Source organism: Nycticebus coucang, chromosome 12, assembly GCF_027406575.1.
Source record: "Nycticebus coucang isolate mNycCou1 chromosome 12, mNycCou1.pri, whole genome shotgun sequence".
Lineage (NCBI taxonomy): Eukaryota > Metazoa > Chordata > Mammalia > Primates > Lorisidae > Nycticebus > Nycticebus coucang.
This window is the reverse complement of record NC_069791.1, coordinates 41,217,311-41,236,326: the sequence shown is the minus strand read 5'-3', so window position 1 is coordinate 41,236,326 and position 19,016 is coordinate 41,217,311. Positions and strand designations below refer to the sequence as shown.

The 19,016-nt window shown below is 41.7% G+C and overlaps 1 protein-coding gene and 1 long non-coding RNA gene across 6 annotated transcripts in view; one reads left to right on the top strand and one right to left on the bottom strand.

Annotated features, from left to right (window-relative positions):
• PIK3C2G (phosphatidylinositol-4-phosphate 3-kinase catalytic subunit type 2 gamma) overlaps positions 1 to 19,016 on the top strand; it is a 453,317-nt gene that overhangs the window by 248,630 nt on the left and 185,671 nt on the right. The gene's annotated exons all lie outside the window — the stretch shown is intronic.
• Positions 6,224 to 14,534, bottom strand: LOC128561746 (uncharacterized). 3 transcript variants are annotated; one of them, XR_008373327.1, is made up of 5 exons: positions 11,492 to 14,534; positions 10,593 to 10,645; positions 10,422 to 10,499; positions 7,399 to 10,151; positions 6,224 to 7,044 (listed from the first exon to the last, which is right to left on the bottom strand). It is a non-coding gene; the product is annotated as an uncharacterized LOC128561746 (long non-coding RNA). The 3 variants fall into 3 exon arrangements; XR_008373328.1 differs by having other exon boundaries at positions 6,224 to 7,894; positions 9,821 to 10,151; XR_008373326.1 differs by having other exon boundaries at positions 6,224 to 10,151.

Below are 19,016 nucleotides of genomic sequence, written 5' to 3'. Positions count from 1 at the left end.
AAAGCCTATGGAAGATGTGATCCCAGACCTGCTGTGCTTTTCCATGTACTTAATTCCATTATTACCTTTCTCAAAAATACTGTATTTGCATTATCAAATCTTAAGTGGTGGAACTGTGGGGTGAAAAATTATTTGACACCGGTGGATGAGTAAGGTAACAAAACAAAAACTGGCTGCTTCTGATGTGTAAAGCTGGCTCCATATGCTCTTAATTAATATTATTTTAAAAGTACAAGATCAAGGCATTAGTAGACTAGTGAGGATCTGTCCCTCATAGATGGCACCTTCTATCTGTCTTCCTGTGACTGAGAGGGCACACAGGCTCCCTCGAGCCTCTTCAATAGCACTGACCCTATTCATGAAATAGGAGACATCATGACTTTCTAAAGTCGCCACCGCTTACTGCGGTTGCATTGGAGATTAGGTTTGAACATATGAATTTGGTGGAATATAATATCCATACCACAGCAAGAGGTCCAAACTATAAATGACAACCCAACAAAACAAACACCCACACATCCACCTCCAAGTTTAAGATATATCAAAATATGAACTTTGACAACCCCTATGTGACCAACCTCAATCACATTCATTTAATTTTTCTTACCAAAAGAAGGAATGGCTTTTAAGTTAATTACTCAAATTCACTTGCTTTTTTTTGTGATATGCTTATACCCTTATAAAAATATATTATTTATATAAATTTATATATTATTTTTCAAACTCTGTATAAATAAAATCCTTGTATTTGTCTTTTTTTGCAGTGTTTTGTGTACAGTATTATTCTTGAAATCCATGCATGTTTGGTTATAAATTCCAGTTTAAGTGGTTTTCACTATTCTATAGTATTTTGTTATATAAATGTATCACAACTTAATTATCTTTTCTACTTTAAATACCATGAATACTTACTGTAAGTACTGATACATTTGGATTTATTTCTATTGTCTTATGTTATCTTTTCTAATAATTTTCTATTTCTTTTTCATTCATTTTCTACCTTCTTTTGAATGATTTTTATTTCATTTTTCCCTTTTACTAGTTTGGTGTTTGTAAACTTTATGTCATCTAGTAATAGCTCTGTTAGCAATTGTAATAACCTCACTTATCAGAATCAAAGATTGAAAAATAATATACTTCATCTATCCATCCATTCAAAAATTGTTACAGCTCTTGGACTACCTCGGTTAAAAAAGAAATAATACCCCTTCCTGATTGGCCCTACATTCTGTCAATCTTTCTCCTTAGTGACCTTACCGCCCTTTGTTCGTGTTTACACGCTGGAGATATTTAGTGCACTCCAAACAACTTGCTTCCTAATTTACATACTTTTGTTGTTAGGTATTATATTTCTATTATGTTTTATATTTAGTTTTACAAAATATTGTTATTATTGGTTTATTCAGTGGATATATGTTGAGGATTCTTTGTGAAGGTGTGTTGCAACTCTGGCCCTTTTTATTTTCTAAAATATCTTTAGTTCACTTTCATTTTTGAAAGATATCTTATGTTTGCTGAGTATGCAACTCTAAGTTGACACTTCTTTCCTTTCAGCATTTTGAAGATTGTCTACTACCTTCTGGCTTCACATGTTGCTATTGAGAAATAGTCTCGTTCTATCTGTTTATTTGTGGGTATTCTTCTTTTTTAGGGCACTTTTAAGACCTTGTTTTTGTTTTTAGATATGTTTGGATGTCAACTTGGTTTTTTTTTTTTTTAATTGTGCTGAGAATTTGAGATTTTTTACTTCAAAGATTGTTTTTCATCAACATTCTGTAGTTTTAGGAGTTTCTCATTGTTTATTCCTTTTAATATTGTCCTTTCCAAATTCTGTCTTTGCTTTATTCTTGGAATTAAATTCAATGTATCTTAGACCTGCTCATTCTATTTTATCTGCCTCTTTTATTTCTCTTCAATATCTTCCATTTCTAATAGAAAGCCATTTTCCAAATCCAATATCCCTCTGTATTAGATTTCAAATTTTTCAAATTTTTATTCCTGTTCATAAATTCTATCTTCTGTTACTTCTAATATCCTACAGGATGCATATGTGTGTATATCTGCATACCTGTGTATGTTTATGTATGTGTATATATACACAGTTTTTAGTTTATTTTAATCACACATTTTTATTTCTGTAATCTATTTCTGTTATTCACCCTATTATTATACTGTCTTGCTCCTATTCATCTTTTTTTGTTCTTAGTTCTTTAAAAAGTTCTTTGAGGCAGGTGTGGTGGCTCATTTCTATAATCCCAGTATTTTCAGAGGCCAAGGCAGGAGGATCACTGGAGGCCAGCAGTTCAAGACCAGCCTGGGCAACATAGCAATTCCCCCCGGTCTATAAAAAATAAAAAAATCAGTCATGCATTTTGGTGCACATCTGTGGTACTAGCTACTTCAGAGGCTCAGGTAGAAAGATCCCTTGAGTCTAGGAGTGGGAGGCTGCAGTGAGATGTGATTGCACAGCTGTATTACAGCCTTGGTAACAGAGCGAGATCCTACCACTTAGGAAAAAGAGCTCTTTGAACATAGCAGATACCACTGTTTTCTGAGGATGTCTGATAATTCCAACTGCTGAAGTTTTTATGAATCTAATTCTTCTGTCTATTGTTGCTACTCACTCTGATTCATAGTGCATTATTTGTTTACGTATTTTGGTATTTGATTAAGAGCTAGTATTTTCTGGAAACTTCTCTGTAAGGATTCTTATCTGTTAGCATGAAGCCTGCATAGAAAGTGGGTTTCTTCAAAGGAAATTTTCATTTTTTTTATGACAGGTGGTTGGGAGGTCTCTCAGTCCAGATGGAGGATTGTTTGACCCCTAGGATAGTATGGCTGCAAAGTCCTGTCTGTCTCTCCGACTTTGTGCCTTCTCTTAGTTTTTGCCTTCTGAAGAATCTTTGCCTTTCTACTGGCTCATCGATGCATTTAAAAATAAGTATTTTAAATTATAATCTAGTATTTTGTGCTTTCTTCTTCACGAAACTTGATCAGATATTTAAACTTTTGTACTGCTAGAAACAGAAGTCAACGATCAATTTTAAAATATATTTCAAAGTCTCATAAGAAGCAGTCTGCACATCTGATTCATCTATCTGCCTATCTGCAGTGTTAAACACCGTGCCTAGAGTTTAGTCTCTTAATAAAAATTATATATACTATATATGCTATATGTACATGTGTTTTATATATGTATGTGCGTGTGTATATATCACACAGAAGGATGAGATGCTATAATAATAAACAGTAATCTATCAGCCTAAGAGTTTGAAACATGCATTCCTTTTTGAATATTTACTGGATAATAAACACTCTATTAAGTTTTACATGGATTATTTTCTATAATCCCCATGTGAATTCCATGTATTCCTAAAGAAAACTCGAATTTTACATATTTACTAAAAAGAAGTGGGATTGTGAGAAAAAAGAGTTTAGGATGACCTTTCAAAATTCCTATGAACATTGTTGAAGTACTAACCAAAACAATAGCAATCTTAAAAATAAATACTAGAAGAATTTTTAAAAGATGTTAAATCCCTAATGAATAAAAAAATAGTAAAGTCAATATGAGATTTTAACCTGAAAATATAAGACAAAGTGCCTTGATGGAAGCAAGTATAAGGATCTTTTATGTGAGAATTTGTGGCCATTGTTAAGCAAAAAAGCAGTTAGATACCATAGAAACTACTAAAACATTTACTATTATTCCTCCATGATCAACTTTCTGCTATGCCTTGCATTGAGCTGCTGTTTCTTGGTGCCAGAAAATATTAATTTGCTGGAAAAAATTATTTATAAAGTAACATGACTTCTGTATTACGCTAACATCATTCCTCCATATGCTAGTGTCACATGAACTAATTCACACTGTAGAAATGTGTTATTGCAGAACAGACTATATCATCTTCTCATAGATAAGAAAAATGAGACTTACAGAGGTAAACAACTTGCTTGAAGTTATTCAGCTAATAACTGGGATTTGAGCTGGGTAATTTTTGACTCTAACTCTTGTGTGTCTCTTTGGTGTAACGTATCCAAAGAAATAAAGGTTCCACCAAAACTGGATGTTTTTACACCATGATTCATATTATCAACCATCCTTTTAAAATTATACAGTTTTAAAAACTACCTATCATAGAATTAAACTGAAAATGGAAATTGGATGGATTAACTGTTCTTAAATTTTTATTTTTAATTGCTTTAGCCTTGAGTTAATATCTCAAAAAATCACCATCAGAGCTGTACAAATATCCCAGGATTAAATAATATAACATAGTCAACACTATTTCTGTGGCCTACTTTAATGTTAGTCCACATCAGCAATACAGAAGAAAGGACACGTGTTTTAATTTGGTTATCTCTTTATTTATCTAATGTTTCCCGAGAGCTTCCCAGATGTTGAGAGGTATTATCGAACAAAACAAAGTTTGTATTCTTAGGTGCTTACATTTTTAAAGGAAAAAAGGAAAATGTACAAATAAGTACATGATGTCAAGGGTAACATGTGTTAGGGCAAACACAGTAGTGTTCAGGATGCTGCTGGTAGGGATGGTAACATTTCTACAAGTATCTGAATGAAGGGAGGGTGGGATCCATTTCAACTTCTGGAGCAAGACTCTTGAGGATTGAAGGGTGATTTTGCACATGGTGTAGTAGAGGCCAGATGTGCACTGAAGTGAGCCCAGGCATCAGGAGATGGAAATGAGGCCACAGAGGTAAGTGAAGGTGAGATTGTCACAGGGCATGGCAAGAATTTTGGATTTTATTCTGAATGATATGGAAAGCCATTGATGGGATTTAAATGGAAAAGGTATGACTTGTTTGTAGTTTAAAGACAAACTGTGTGATAAATAGACCTTGTAGGTGTCCGTGTGTATTTGTGTGTCAGTGTTCACATGCATGAGCTCACATAGATACAGGAAGCAATGGGGATAAAAGGGTAAAAATAAGCAGCACAGTTAACATACTCCAAATCTGTTATAAGGCGATGGTGATGGAAGTGGTATAAAGAAATCAGATTCATTAAAGGCAGAAACTACAAAATTTGTTCATGTGGATTCCCCATGTGAACAGGAAAGTCTGCAAAGTTCCCATAAACAGCAGAATTAGAGGAAGAAATAGCAGGCTTAATGAACTTTAAAAAAATTATCAATAAAAATGAGAGTAATGTCCTTGAGCATAACACATTACATCTTGAAACACTCAAATTTCTGCTTTCAATCTGGCACATCTCCAGGGTGTGTATCAGAGTGTTGGTTTTTAAACTTCTGTATTTATGGAACCCTTTTTAAAAAGGAAGTTTTACACCACACCACAATATGCAAATTTTAAAGTTGATTTTATTCACATAAATGTTTTACAGAAGCCCAAATTTGTAACATGTATTATAATTAAGCCACTCCAATAAGTCTATTTTAAAGATTATTTTAAAATCTAATGCCTTCAAGAAACTTTAACATTTGTCAGATGCCATGATGCCTGGACAGATGGACAAATTTATTTAGAGAAGCTTGAATGATTCAAGAAATAGCACATGGGGAAAAGTCAATAGCAAACCACTTTTCATTAGCATAAAAAGGAGAAAGCTCTCTTAAGATGACTCTAAGGTCAGATAATCTCCATTACCCTTCCCTAACCTTCATCTGTTGCTAACAACTAATTCAATCACACACACACAAAGTCCTAGCATTTGACACAAATAGAACTAATAACCTCTTCTCTCACTTTGTATGTTCCTAATTTAATAGAAGTAATATGAAAATGCAGGAGTGCATTTCTTAAAATCAAAACATAATCAATAGGACTCTTCATTTTCACCTTTCATTGTTATTTTTTGGAGCTCACTTGTAGCGCTTCCCGTGTTTTAGAAGAGCAAGTGCTGAGTAGCTTTACGATTGTCTTTCATAGTACATTATTTTTGCAATGCTCAATGATAGGCAGTCATTACAAAGGATTTGATACTGTTAACTGAACTGTCCAATTATTCATCAATTATGGATTCACCAATTCAGTCAAACAAGTTAGGACTATCTCCGTTTGCTGAAAGCCGGCAAATCAATTTTAAACATATAGACACTGCTTCAGGTAACTGATTCTACTTCTCCTACTCTTGGAAACATGAAAGTGATACCAGAATTTCAGGTTCTTGGTCTTGGTGATTTGAAGAATAAATCCACAGACCACAGATCAGTGGTAAGACAGAATTTATTTACAGAAAAAAATACGATATGGAGGGGAGAGGATGGGCGGAGGGAGGGTGATTAGTGGGATTACACCTTCACCCTTGTGGTGCATCTTACAAGGGTGTATGTGAAACTTAGTAAATGTAGAATGTAAATGTCTTAACACAATAACCAAGAAAATGCCAGGAAGGCTATGTTAACCAGTGTGATGAAAATGTGTCAAACGGTCCATAAAACCAGTGTATGGTGCCCCATGATCGCATTAATGTACACAGCTATAATTTAATTTAAAAAAAAAAAAAAGCTAAAAAAAAAAATACGAAAACACTAAAGCTCCCGGAGAGAAAACCCAAGTCAGGGAGAAAAGCTCTCTTTGTCTCTCTCTTCTGTCTCTCTTAGTCTAGTGGTATACATAAGTGCATGGGTTCCTTGGCCAGGAAATGAATGGGCACAGTCTTCCGCTGGGTAAAGGTGAATTAATGTATTAATGAATGGACACAGTCTTCAGCTGGGGCATGGTGAATGAATGGTTTAATGAATGGACACAGTCCACTCACGGAATTGAGGCCTAGGAAACTTACATGAAATTGACCTAGGCATAGGAAATGGGGGTTCTGTATTCAGTCATAAGTGTAAAGGGAAGGAGACACGGAGGCGGCCAGTGTCTCCCCACCAATTGTTCCGCTCCTTTGACTATTGCAGCGTCTGGTGGGGGTGGGAGGCCCCCCCACCCTTGCCTACCCTCCAGCTCTCTGGTTCCTCTTCTGGCTGCTACCACACCAAAACGGCCAAGGCGGAGGTGACAGGTCTTCCAGCTCAGCTCTGCTAAGCTGGCTGGGGTACCACCACGCCACCTGTCCTGTATCAAAAGGAGGAGGTGCATTATTCTTGAATGAAAACCTACACACAAAATGCTCACCTCCAAAACCAAGAAGCCAGGGAGCAAGGAGGCAATATTTCTATTTCAAAATTTTCTACACATTTGGCTTCCTTGTTCATTCTTCAAATGTTCTCCCCACCCACCACATTATTATAGCTTGTTTTATAAAATTTCACTTGTAAAGTTTCAGAAAATTTTCAACCGTGTAAAGCAAAGTAGACCTGAATCAGAAACTAGCAAAAGGCAAGATTTACCTGACAATGTGCTCAATAAACATTTCACTTGTGATAACTAAAATCCTTCCCTGGGAATCCACAGAATCTTGCTCCTTACTCTGTGTGATCCAGTGTTTTGGTGGCCACTCTTTCACAGGATCATTGCTCCTTTTCTTGCAATGATTTCTGTCAGACTTTACTCACAACTACTAATTGTTGTTCCTTCTGTTGTGCCCAAGTCGCGGGATCCCTCACATAAATTACCTGGAGACAAAGTCAGATGCAAAAGCAAGAGGTTGTTTATTTACAAGCTTGAGCCTGGGGCTTCCTGGTCCTGGTGCAGCAGGAGAGCAGAGAAGCCCTGATCTCGAAAAGGAGGAGGTTTTAAAGGGTACAGAAAGGAAAAAAAGGGGAGGGGGTGTGAGGTGAACCACTGGGGTGAGCTGATAGGGGGTCTAGGGGACTGAGCAGTACTTTTCCTTGGCTGTCTGGCAGAGTGTTGCTATCACTTGGAGCGGATGTTGTGCAAGGGCGCAGATCATTGAGCAAGGACGGGGAGCCGAGAGAGGAAGCAGGTTGCCTAGTGCCTTTGGTATGCAGATGCAAAATGAAGGCTGAGGGACAAGATGAAGTTAGTTTTAACAAAATGGAGTTAACTTGGTCTTTACATTCCCCCTTTTCTTGTGGCTAGAAGATCCAATCATGGGTCTTCAGTGCTTTTTACCAGCCCTAGCTCTATGCCATTGCTGGTGCGTTCAGTGCTGAAGTGGGTATACTGTGCCCGTAAGACCATCAATTGAACAGTATTAATTCTAGCTCAGATGAAAGCCAGTAATGTATTAATTATGCAGGGGCCGAAAGTTAATAGCAGTTATAGGATTATAAGTGGGCCCACTATGGTTGAAATTAGTTGTGAGCCAGGGTAACTTGCTGAACAAAGATTCATACCAGCTCTGAGACTGTTCCCGCTCGAGTTTTCTTTTGCGGAGACCTTTTCTCACTAACTCCATGGACTGTTTGATTACTCCTGAGTAGTAAGTATAAAAACAGCATTCTTCTCCTAGGGCTACACATAATCCACCTTGCTGAAGGAACAGTAAGTCTAGTCCCCGCCTATTTTGGAGTACTACTTCAGAGAGGGAAGTTAGGGACTTATGAAGGTGGGAAATGGAGTTTTCTATTCTTTCTATGTCTAAGTCTATTGCAGCATGCAGAGCTCTGTAGTTCTTGTCTTGTAGGACTAAGGAGGAGATTCCTGTGCCTGCTCCTGCTATACTTAGTCTCATGAGCATGGCTAGAGTTATTGCTGTGACTGGTTCTCTCTTGGTTCTTGTAAGTGTGCCTGCAGCTGACTCATAGGCCTAAGATAAGTCCTCCTCTGAGTGATAGATCAGCTTGGGGATGAGCTGCACTAAGACACAAAAGCCCCAGGTTAAATCAAGGACTGCTCCATGTAGACATGGGGTGAGCCCTGTTGAGCAAGCCCACCAGGAATTGTTGGTGGGAATTATATATCCAGTCCCATCCCAGGTGAGAATTTGAGTACATAGATGTTGGTATTGGGGGGGGCGGGTGTCTGACCTATACAGGTTCCTTGTCCTATAATGGACTGTAGGGTTACTAGGGGCTTAGACTGTTGCCAACGGCAGTCACTAGCCTGGGAGCTGATCTTAGGTTTGCTTATTAGGACAATTCCCTCATAGTATGGGGGTCTGGCTTCTACACATAACCAACAGGACTTAGTAAGGTCTGGTCTGGAAGTATTTAAGACTCGATATGTAGCAATGACTAATTTCCAAAGTGGATAGGGATCTGTGGTAGGCGCAGGTGTGGGGTTTAGAATCAGACTTTGGGTACTGAATGCTTGGTCGGGGGAGTCAGGGGAGTCACGGAGTTTAGGGGTGACTGCAGGGGGAGGCTTAAGCACTATATTAGAGCCTACTACAGCAGGCTTATTATTAACAGGGGTGTATAAGATTTTGAGTTGGAAAACATTACCCGGGTCTGTGCTGTGCGCATTGTACAGTCTCACGCCCCACCATCTGCCGAGTTCCCAATCCAGCATTCACTTTCCTTTTTCCATAAAGGTGATACTAACTGTGTCAGGTTTGGGGCCTCCTACACAGGTATGCCCTCTCCAAACACCCTTCCTCTTTACTTGGATGAAGTCTCCTTGTCTTGGGGGGTTCCACCATAATTGCCCGGTGGAAACACAGTCCCATGAGTTACAGAAATATAAACTTGCTCCTCCACATTTATTAGGAAGGTGATCAGAGCAGACATAAAAGTACTTGGTTGGAGCATTTCTGGACCAATATGACTGCCACCCTGAGGGGCAGGGTCTAATTCCTACCAGATCATATAGGTCGACTAAGAGCTCTGGGAACCAAGTACCCTTAGGGTGAACTCCAGAGGTCTGGTTGAGCACCATCCCTGTGCTAGCATCAGTGACTGGCCACGTTATCCTAATGGAGCAATGAGGGTTAGCAGTGAGGGGTATAATCAGCAAGGCAGAATAAGTCAGTAAGTGGTACACATACGGTGGCATCAGGGATCCTGGCATTTCTGCAGTTTGAGTCTCAGTGGGTTATTAGGGTCCCGTCGGAATTTCACTGGTGGGTGGAGTCTTCCTTGATGGTGAACTGGTCCACGAGGTGAACATGCATGTAATGTATCCAGAAGGTGATGCTGTCAACCTTGAGTGCGGTGGGAGTAACGAGGACTAGTGTATGGGCCCTTCCACCAGGGCTCCAGCGTTTCTTGTCGGTGACGTTTCACGTACACCCAGTCTCTAGGCTGGAAAACGTGTGGTTCAGGGACAGGTCCTGAGCTGTAGAGGGCTATAAGCCTCTCCCAATCAGCTTGTTGTGCCTTTTGATAAAAATGTAAAGTTACTGCATAATCTTTCCAAGCTTTAAGATCCGGGCCCTTTGAAGTGAGGTCATTGTAATGTAAGTGAGGGACTATAGGGATGATAGGGGGTTGCCTTCCAAAGAGAATTTCATAGGGAGTTTTTCCTATAAGGTAGGGTGAGTTTCGCACCCTGTACAGGGCAAAGGGGAGGAGCGACACCCAGTCACTGCCAGTCTCCATGATTAATTTAGTCAGGGTCTGTTTTAGGGTGTGGTTCATCCACTCTACCTGTCCTGAACTTTGGGGTCAAGAGGCACAATGCAATTTCCAATTAGTCCCCAAGGCTTCTGCTAGACACTGCATTATCTGAGAAGTAAAGGCTGGGCCATTATCTGATCCTATCTGATTAGGAAACCCAAACCTAGGCATTATATTTTCCAGTATTTTCTTTGCTACTACCTGCGCAGTCTCATTTCTGGTCAGAAATGCTTCTACCCATCCTGAGAATGTATCTACAAAAACAAGGAGATATTTGTACCCATATTTACCTGGCTGAACTTCAGTAAAGTTCACTTCCCAGTACGTACCTGGCTCCATCTTACACTCTCTAAACCTTGGATTGTGGGAGTTAGATACAGTGTTAGTTACAATACATACTTTGCATGAAGCTATGACTTTGTCAATTTTAGTATTCTGGCTTTGTATTTTGATTTTGGCATGGCACAGCAAGTTTTTCATTTTGCGTGACCGTAGGTGGATGGATGAATGGATCCTATGGAGGATTTCCTGTCCTAGTTTTGCTGGCACAAGCACTTTGCCATCACAGGTGATATACCATCCGTTGTACTTCTTGGAGGAGTGGGCTTGTGGGATCTGCTTTATCCATTTTAGGTCCTCCGGAGTATACTCCGGGGATTATGGAAGTGTTGGGGGTCCAGGGTCTGGCAATGTAGTATAGGAAGCTCTTGGATAGCCAAAGTGGCTATAGTCCTGGCGACCTGGTTGGTGAGCTGGTTGCCTCTGGCTACAGGGGAGTCGCCCCACTGATGGCCAGGGCAATGAATGATGGCTAGTTTCTGGGGAAGCCATAAGGCCTTTAGGAGGTCAAGTATTTTATCTTTATTTTTGATAGTCTTTTGCTCCGCCATAAGGAGTCCTCTCTCCTGGTAAATTGCCCCATGTACGTGGGCAGTGGCGAAGGCATATCAGCTATCGGTATAGATGTTAAGTCTAGGCCTTTCCCCAGGGTCATGGCTTGTGTTAGAGCTATGAGCTCAGCCTTTTGAGCTGACATCCCAGGTGGCAGGGGCTTTGCCCATACGGTCTCAGTCTCAGACACCACTGCTGCTCCCGTGTACCTGCATCCATGTTGTATGAAGCTGCTCCCATCTGTGTACCAGGTGGCCGCCGTGTCAGGGAGGGGCTGGTCCGTAAGGTCCTGGCGTACGCTGTGAACCTGGGCTAGGATGTTAACACAGTCATGGAGGGGGGCATCTAGGTCCGAATTCAGCAGTGGGGTTGCCGGATTGAGAAAGATCTTTGGAGGAATCGGATTTGTGGAGGGTTCAGCAGAAGGCCCTGGTAGTGGGCAAGTCGGGCACTGCTAACCCACCGATCTGGTGGCTGTTTGAGGACTCCCTCAATGGCGTGAGGGGTCATGATTAATAGTTCTTGCCCTTAAGTTAATTTATCTGCATCTTTAACCAGCAATGCAGTAGCTGCAATGATGCATAGGCATGGGGGCCAGCCTGCCGCTACAGGGTCTTGTTTCTTTGGCAGGTAGGCAACGGGCCGGGTCCAGGGACCAAGCGATTGAGCAAGCACCCCTTTTGCTATGCCTTTGCGCTCATCTACATACAGATGAAAGGGCTTGGTAATATCTGGGAGTCCTAGGGCCAGGGGGAGAGCAAGGCTCATTTCAGGCTCTTTCTTGTTCTATGCTCCACTGGAAAGGCAGGCTATCCTGGGTGGCTTCATAGAGGGGCTTTGCTATCTCCATGAACCCTGGAATCCACAGACGGCAGAACCTGGCTGACCCAAGGAACTCCCGCACCCCTCGCTGTGGTCGGGGGGGAGGGGGTTTGGGGAGGATATTCAGAACTGTTTTTTTCTTGCCTAGGACAGCCACTGCTGCCTATCCTTAAGGATGTACCCCAGATAACTCATAGTTTGTTGACAAATCTGAGCCTTCTTGGCAGAGGCTCAGTACCCCAGAGCTCCTAGTGCAGTCAGCAAGTCCTGGGTGCCTTGGTGGCATTCTGCTTCTGTCTCGGCTGTGATCAGAATGTCATTTACATACTGTAAAAGAGTCAGGTGAGGGTGTTGCTGCCGGTACTCACTCAGGTCTTCATGTAAAGATTCATTGAAGATGGTGGGGGAGTTCTTGAACCCTTGTGGCAGCCGGGTCCAGGTAAGTTGACCATGGATCCCTTGCTCTTCATCATTCCACTCAAAGGCCAACATTGCCTGGCTCTGGGGGGCTAGCAGGAGGCTGAAGAAGGCATCTTTTAAGTCGAGAACAGTGTACCATACTCGATCAGGGGTGAGAGCACTTAATAGGGTATAAGGGTTTGGGACAGTGGGGTGGATGTCTAATACTCGCTTCTTGACCTCTCTTAGGTCAGTGCTTAGTCAGTGGCTTTTTTAAAGGCAACAGGGGAGTGTTCCATGCAGATTGAAAGGGCACTAGTATCCTGCTCTTAAGAAGCCTCTGGATATGAGGCGTGCTGCCCCGCCAGACCTCTTGAGACATGGGATACTGCCATACACATACAGGTTCAGCCATTGGCTTGAGCTCTAAGATGACCGGTGGTCGGTGGGCAGCTAGCCCCACTCCTCCAGTTTCAGCCCAGGCAAGTGGGTAGGTTTTCAGCCATACAGTGACATCTGTTGACTGATGGCCCTCAGGCTGCTGCTGGTGCAGTCTGTACTCATCTTCAAGTTAAAGGTTGAGTATTTATATGGGACTCCCACACTGGTCTGTGACAAGGGGTCCTTCATCTTTGAAGATGATACAAGCCCCTACCGTAGTTAGGAGGTCTCGCCCAAGGAGAGAGGGTAGGGGCAGTCTGGAATGACCATGAATGCATGGGATACCCAGCCCACGCCTAAGTCCACAGTTCTTCAGGTAGTCCATGAATATTGTTTGATGCCCATGGCCCCCTGGGCCCATGATTTCCTGGCATCCATAGGGCCATGGTCCTGTGTTAGGACTGAATGCTGGGCTCCAGTATCTACCAGGAAATTAATTGGGGTCCCCTCCACTCTGAGAGTTACCTGGGGCTCGGGAAGGGGTGGTGAGCCCTGACCCCCCTACCATTCAAGCTCGCTCAGTTCCAAGACTGGCACTGAGGGGGGGCATGAAGGTCTGGAGGTGGTTTCTTGGGGCAGTCCCAGGCCCATATTCCTTACAATAGGTACACTGATCATCCTGGTGGTGGAGCCTTTCCCTGCCTGGGGAACCCTCCTTACCTCCTGCCACCAGTCAGTGCAGCCACCTGTTTCTTTCGTCCAAGGTCGGGGCTGTGGAGGCCAGGAGGATCCTGGCTAATTCTTGGGTCTGTCTTTTAGCCACCTTCGTTTGCTTTTCTTCGGGGGTCTCACGGTTGTTGTAGACTCTTTCAGCAACTTCTAAGAGGTCCTGCAAAGACTTCTCGCCCAGTCTATCTATTCTCTGCAGCTTGCGCTTAATGTCTGGAGCTGACTGATTAACAAAGAACATGACAACTGCTGCTCTATTCTCCTCAGCTTTAGGGTCTAGGGGTGTGTGCATGTGGAATGCCTCCATAATTCTTTCTAAGAAAGCTGCTGGGGATTCTGCCTTTTCCTGCGGTACATTACCTACCTTGGCCAAATTAGTCAGCTTTCTAGCCACTTTACGGAGACCCCTCATTAGAGTCTGGTGGTAGACTTGGAGTCTTAACTGACCTGTTCCCGTATTAGAGTCCCAATTGGGGCGAGTAAGAGGAAAAGCGGCATTGATGAGAGCCTGGTTGGTGGTGGGGCTTCTGTCTGCATTCTCAACAGCCTTCCTGGCCTCAGCCAAGATATGGTTCCATTCTTCAGTGGTGAAAAGAAACTGTAATAGTTGGTGACAATCATCCCAGGTAGGCTGGTGGGTAAAAGAATTAAGTCTAAGAGGTCAATCAAGGCAGTAGGTTTTTTGGAGAACTTAGGATTCTGCATTTTCCAGTTATAGAGATCACTTGTGGCGAAAGGCCAATAGTGGTACGGCTGATTCAGGGGGTTCACTCCATTGGGGGGCCCACCGCACGGAGAGGCAACACTGTGGAGTCTGCCGTCAGATCACACAGGGCTCTACGGTGGGTGTGAAGTAGGCTCCAGTGGTTACCCTCTGGACCTGGGGCTGGAGTGGCCTCACTGCCAGGTGGACTCTGAGGAACAGGTGCCTCCCAAGGTGAGGGTTGATAGGGAGGGGGGAAGAGCATTTCTGGATCAGTTCCTCCTTAGAGGACTGGGAGAGGGGCAGTGGGTTCAGGGGACTTCTCCTTTTTCTCCTTCAAGGCTAGGGAGTTTAGCTACTTCCTTGCCTGATGGAGGAAGGAGGGGATTTAACCACGATGGTGGGTTCTCCACAAGATCCTGCCAAGCAGTTATATATGGGATCTGGTCCGGGTGCCCAGTTCCAGATCGATCTTTGACCTGAAAGATAATGGGGAGATGAAGGTGCCCTCTGGTGGCCATCCCACGTTGTACGCTGGCCATTCATTCCTGCAAAAAAACCACAAGTTTACCTCTGGACACATTAAAGCCATACTCTTGGGCTTTGTCTTTGAAGTCCTAGAAATGAGTCAAAGTTAGGGAGGGGGGGTCATCTGCGTCTGTCCCATGTCACCCTCCAAATATAATAAAACACAGACAAAACAAATAACACCCAAGATTCCTCCAGAAAACAGAAGCCTGCCCTTGCAGGTTTTCAGGCAAAACTGAAAATGAGACGACAGTGTAACTCCATCTGGCGGTCGCGACCCACCTTGTCTCTCAACCAGAAGGATCGCCTCTCCATGGTCTTCGTAACCCGAAACTGGGGATTCCATGTCCCAGTCCCCCATCCATGGGGTGTCCCCTCTTCTACTCTGCCAGGGATTCCACGTCCTGACTATAGATTCGACAAATGGAACCAACACGGAACAGGACAAGACAAATGCCGGCACACACACACACTCACCTCTGGAGCAGGTACTTGGTGATTTTGGGGGGTTCTCCTGGATGAGCCCCAAATGTTGTGCCCAAGTCGCAGGATCCCTCACATAAATCACCTGGAGACCAAGTCCAATGCAAAAGCAAGAGGTTATTTATTTACAAGCTTGAGCCTGGGGCTTCCTGGTTCTGGGGCAGCAGGAGAGCAGAGAAGCCCCGATCTTGAAAAGGAGGGAGGTTTTTAAGGGTACAGAAAGGAAAAAAAAAAGGGAGGGGGTGTGAGATGAGCCACTGGAGCAAGCTGATAGGGGGTCTAGGGGACTGAGCAGTACTTGTTCTTGGCTGTCTGGGAGAGTGTTGCTATCGCTCAGAGCAGATGTTGTGCAAGGGCGCAGATCATGGAGCAAGGACGGGGGGCAGGGGAAGAAGCAGGTTGCCTAACGCCTTTGGTATGCAGATGCAAAATGAAGGCTGAGGGACAAGATGAAGTTAGTTTTAACAAAATGGAGTTATGGTCCTTACACTTCTTGCTGTCAGAAATATCTCTTTTGTTTCTGACGAATGCTTAATAGGAAATTCTTGGATGTCCTTGTATTTGTTTAATTGATCTGACTGACATGGTTTCTAAAGTTCAGTTAAGTCATGATTTGTGAAACTATAGGGAACCAAGGGTTACTGTGACATCTTCTCCCTTTATTGACTATAAACAAAACATTGTGATTAATTATAGTACCTCATGGTCCTTGAGCAGTAATATTCTGTGATTAAAATACAATTTCCAGCAATTTATGATTCAATATTGGTTACTCAGGAAATTAATGTCATAAAAAAAGTACATGCTGCTGTGAATTATTTTTTAAAAAATATTTTAATCCTACCCTTGTTGCAGTAAACAAAAGACTCCAAGAAATGACATGTGCTAATGAGCAAAATAAGTCTGTCTATTGATGAGCAACAGAGTAGCTTAATTTTGGTGGTTAATGGTGAGTAATGCACAAGAAAAGTCAATGACTGAAATGTGTCTTAGAAGGGAGAAAACCAACATGGTTTTATTGCTCTGAAATGTTGAAGCCTTGCAATCCATCTTTGCAGCAAAATGGTCTCTAGAAACTGTGGAATGTGTTCTTTGATCACACACCCAGAGTGCTTCAATCAGCTGATTAGATTAAGCCTTTGTATAGTATTTTCGAGTTTACTTCCAAATCAGAGTTAAAGTTACTTCCTATGGGAATGAGAGAAATGGACCCCCTGCAGTCCTCCTCAGTCTCTAACTATTGCTCCTAATTTGGAGCTTCCTGAGAAGCCCATTTCTGATAAGAAGGCTCTTACCTGCAAAGTGGTTTATAGACTCTTGGCTATCAGAGCAGCAAAGCTTTTGACTCTGCATAAAATGGAAATAATTATTTCTTATGGGAAATAAAGGAGAGAATCCCCACTGGGAGGGAAATGTTTTCTTGGAAATACTTTCATAAACTTGGTAATTAATGGCAGTAAATGGCTTATTTATAACTATGACCTTCTCAAAGACATGCTGAATATGCTGAAACTATACTTTTGATCACTTTTCAGGTAGTAATTGAGGTTTATTTAAACTAACTATTAAATATATTACTCTGGCTTTTGTCCTATGGATGCTCATCTTAACCCTTTTAAACATTTTCTAGTAACTTATTTCTCCAAATTTCTTCTGCTCCCCAAATTATTCCCTCTATTTCCCCTCTATCTCTCCTCCCCTCCATATTTGATTTCTGATATTATCTTCAGATATTTCATTTTATTTTTATCTACCCAAGATGATGAATGCATGTTGAATTCATCTGTGGAGTTTCCTTTTTAAAGAGCTTATCAGGCAAACTGGTTATTATAATACCATATAACAGCACTTAACTCCTAGATATGTTTCCTATGCACTTAAAATTTTTCAAGTGTGTCATGCCTGTGATTCTAATACTCCGGGATGCCGAGGCAGGTAGATTGCTGGAGCTCAGGAGTTTGAGACCAGCCTGAATAAGATCAAGACCCCTCTCTTTCCTTTTCTAAAAATAGAAAAGCAAACTGGCCATAGTGGCACAAACCTGTTGTAGCAGCTAGTTGGCAGACTGATTGATTCTCAAGAGAGTTTGAGATTGCTGTGAGCAATGATGCCATGGTACTCCACCCAGGGCAACAGAGAGAGATAAAGACACTGTCTCATTTAAAAAAAAAAAAATCAGGTATGAAGAAACAAAGAACAACCACCTTGCTACTAATTTTTCCCCCCATTTAGGCTTTTGGCTTTGTAAGAACTGGCACTGCCAATATTTTTTATAAATTTTGGAGCCTTATATAAAGTTGAATTGAAAGTTAGAGTCTAACATCATATTCTTATCATATTCTCTTGCAGCTTATCTTTTATATGACCCATCTTCCTGCCTTTGACCACAGTAGGAATAATTGGTAGTAGACTACCAATTTAGGAAATAATAAGATAAAAAGAAATTTGGGGGATTATTATTTGTATAATATTAGCATGATTGAAGGTAGGTGACCGGCAAAAGGTCAGTTAAGATCCAAATAATCATAGATCCAGGCCAGCATGTAGACTGAGTTACTCAAGGCCAGGAATGATATTTTGCAAGTTGTTTCTTGGTAGAGAAAGTGTTCAAATCAGGACAAAAGGTCAAGGTAGGAAGACACACGCTCTTGAGTCTCTGTCACTTGGTCAGAAAGCTTTCAGGTAGAGGCTTGCTAATAACTTAGAGGTGCATATCCCAAAAATGTCTTCCATAAACCACAGTCCTATATAGTAAGAGCTAAGTCAAGTATGTCTGCAAAGGGCCAAATGCTTTGTTTCAATCATGAAGAGTCATAATGTACATAGTTTGAGATATTAAAGACTCTGAGAAACCCTGTTCTTTAGAATAATTATGTTTTTGTCCTTTTCCTCAAACCTATATGACCTGTTGACATCCTTTGAATGAACACTCTGGAAACTAAAGCCTGGAATGTACCCTTACTACCATGTTTCTCAACTTCCCAACTAGCCATCAAGTGCTATAAGTCCCAGGGGTCATTCCTCAAAGAATCCCTTGCAGCTAGCTGTTCCTTCCTTCCTACCACCACCTGTGTTCATGTTAATGGCTGTCAATGTCAATAGGAATAAGGAGAGATAGACATAGCTCACATCAATGGGTATGTGTAGTTTGACATATGATATATTCTCATTGCTTATCATCAAGATACTTTGCTTCTAAGTTTCTCAGAAGGAGTAAAGGGCATAAGACTGATTCTATGCATCTAAAGAAAGATCGGGTTTTAAGACATTAAGCAACACTAATTTAGACCTTTACAAGGCCTTTAACATTTCATCAGACTTAGTCTAAACTGTTTCTCTGCTCTCTAATGTACCATAGTCACTCTCAGCTATGCAATTATCTGAAAAAAAAACAAACAAAAACTTGTCCTCAGCTTAAGAGGCTTCCTGGTATGCCACAAAAATGAACCAGAAAACAAGGAAATGCTCCAGAAGGACCAATTGCCAGACTCAGACGAGGCAATTACTCTTGGTGGACCTTAGACTCCTCAAAATGAGCACACAGGATTAGACAAATCCAACCTAAATGAATTTCACATCTTTTCCCTACTCAGAAATCTTGAATGCACAAACTGTTCTCCCTAATGTAATAGAATAAATCCGCTCTTCAGCTAGTATTTAAGACCTTTCATAATCACAAATCTATCTTT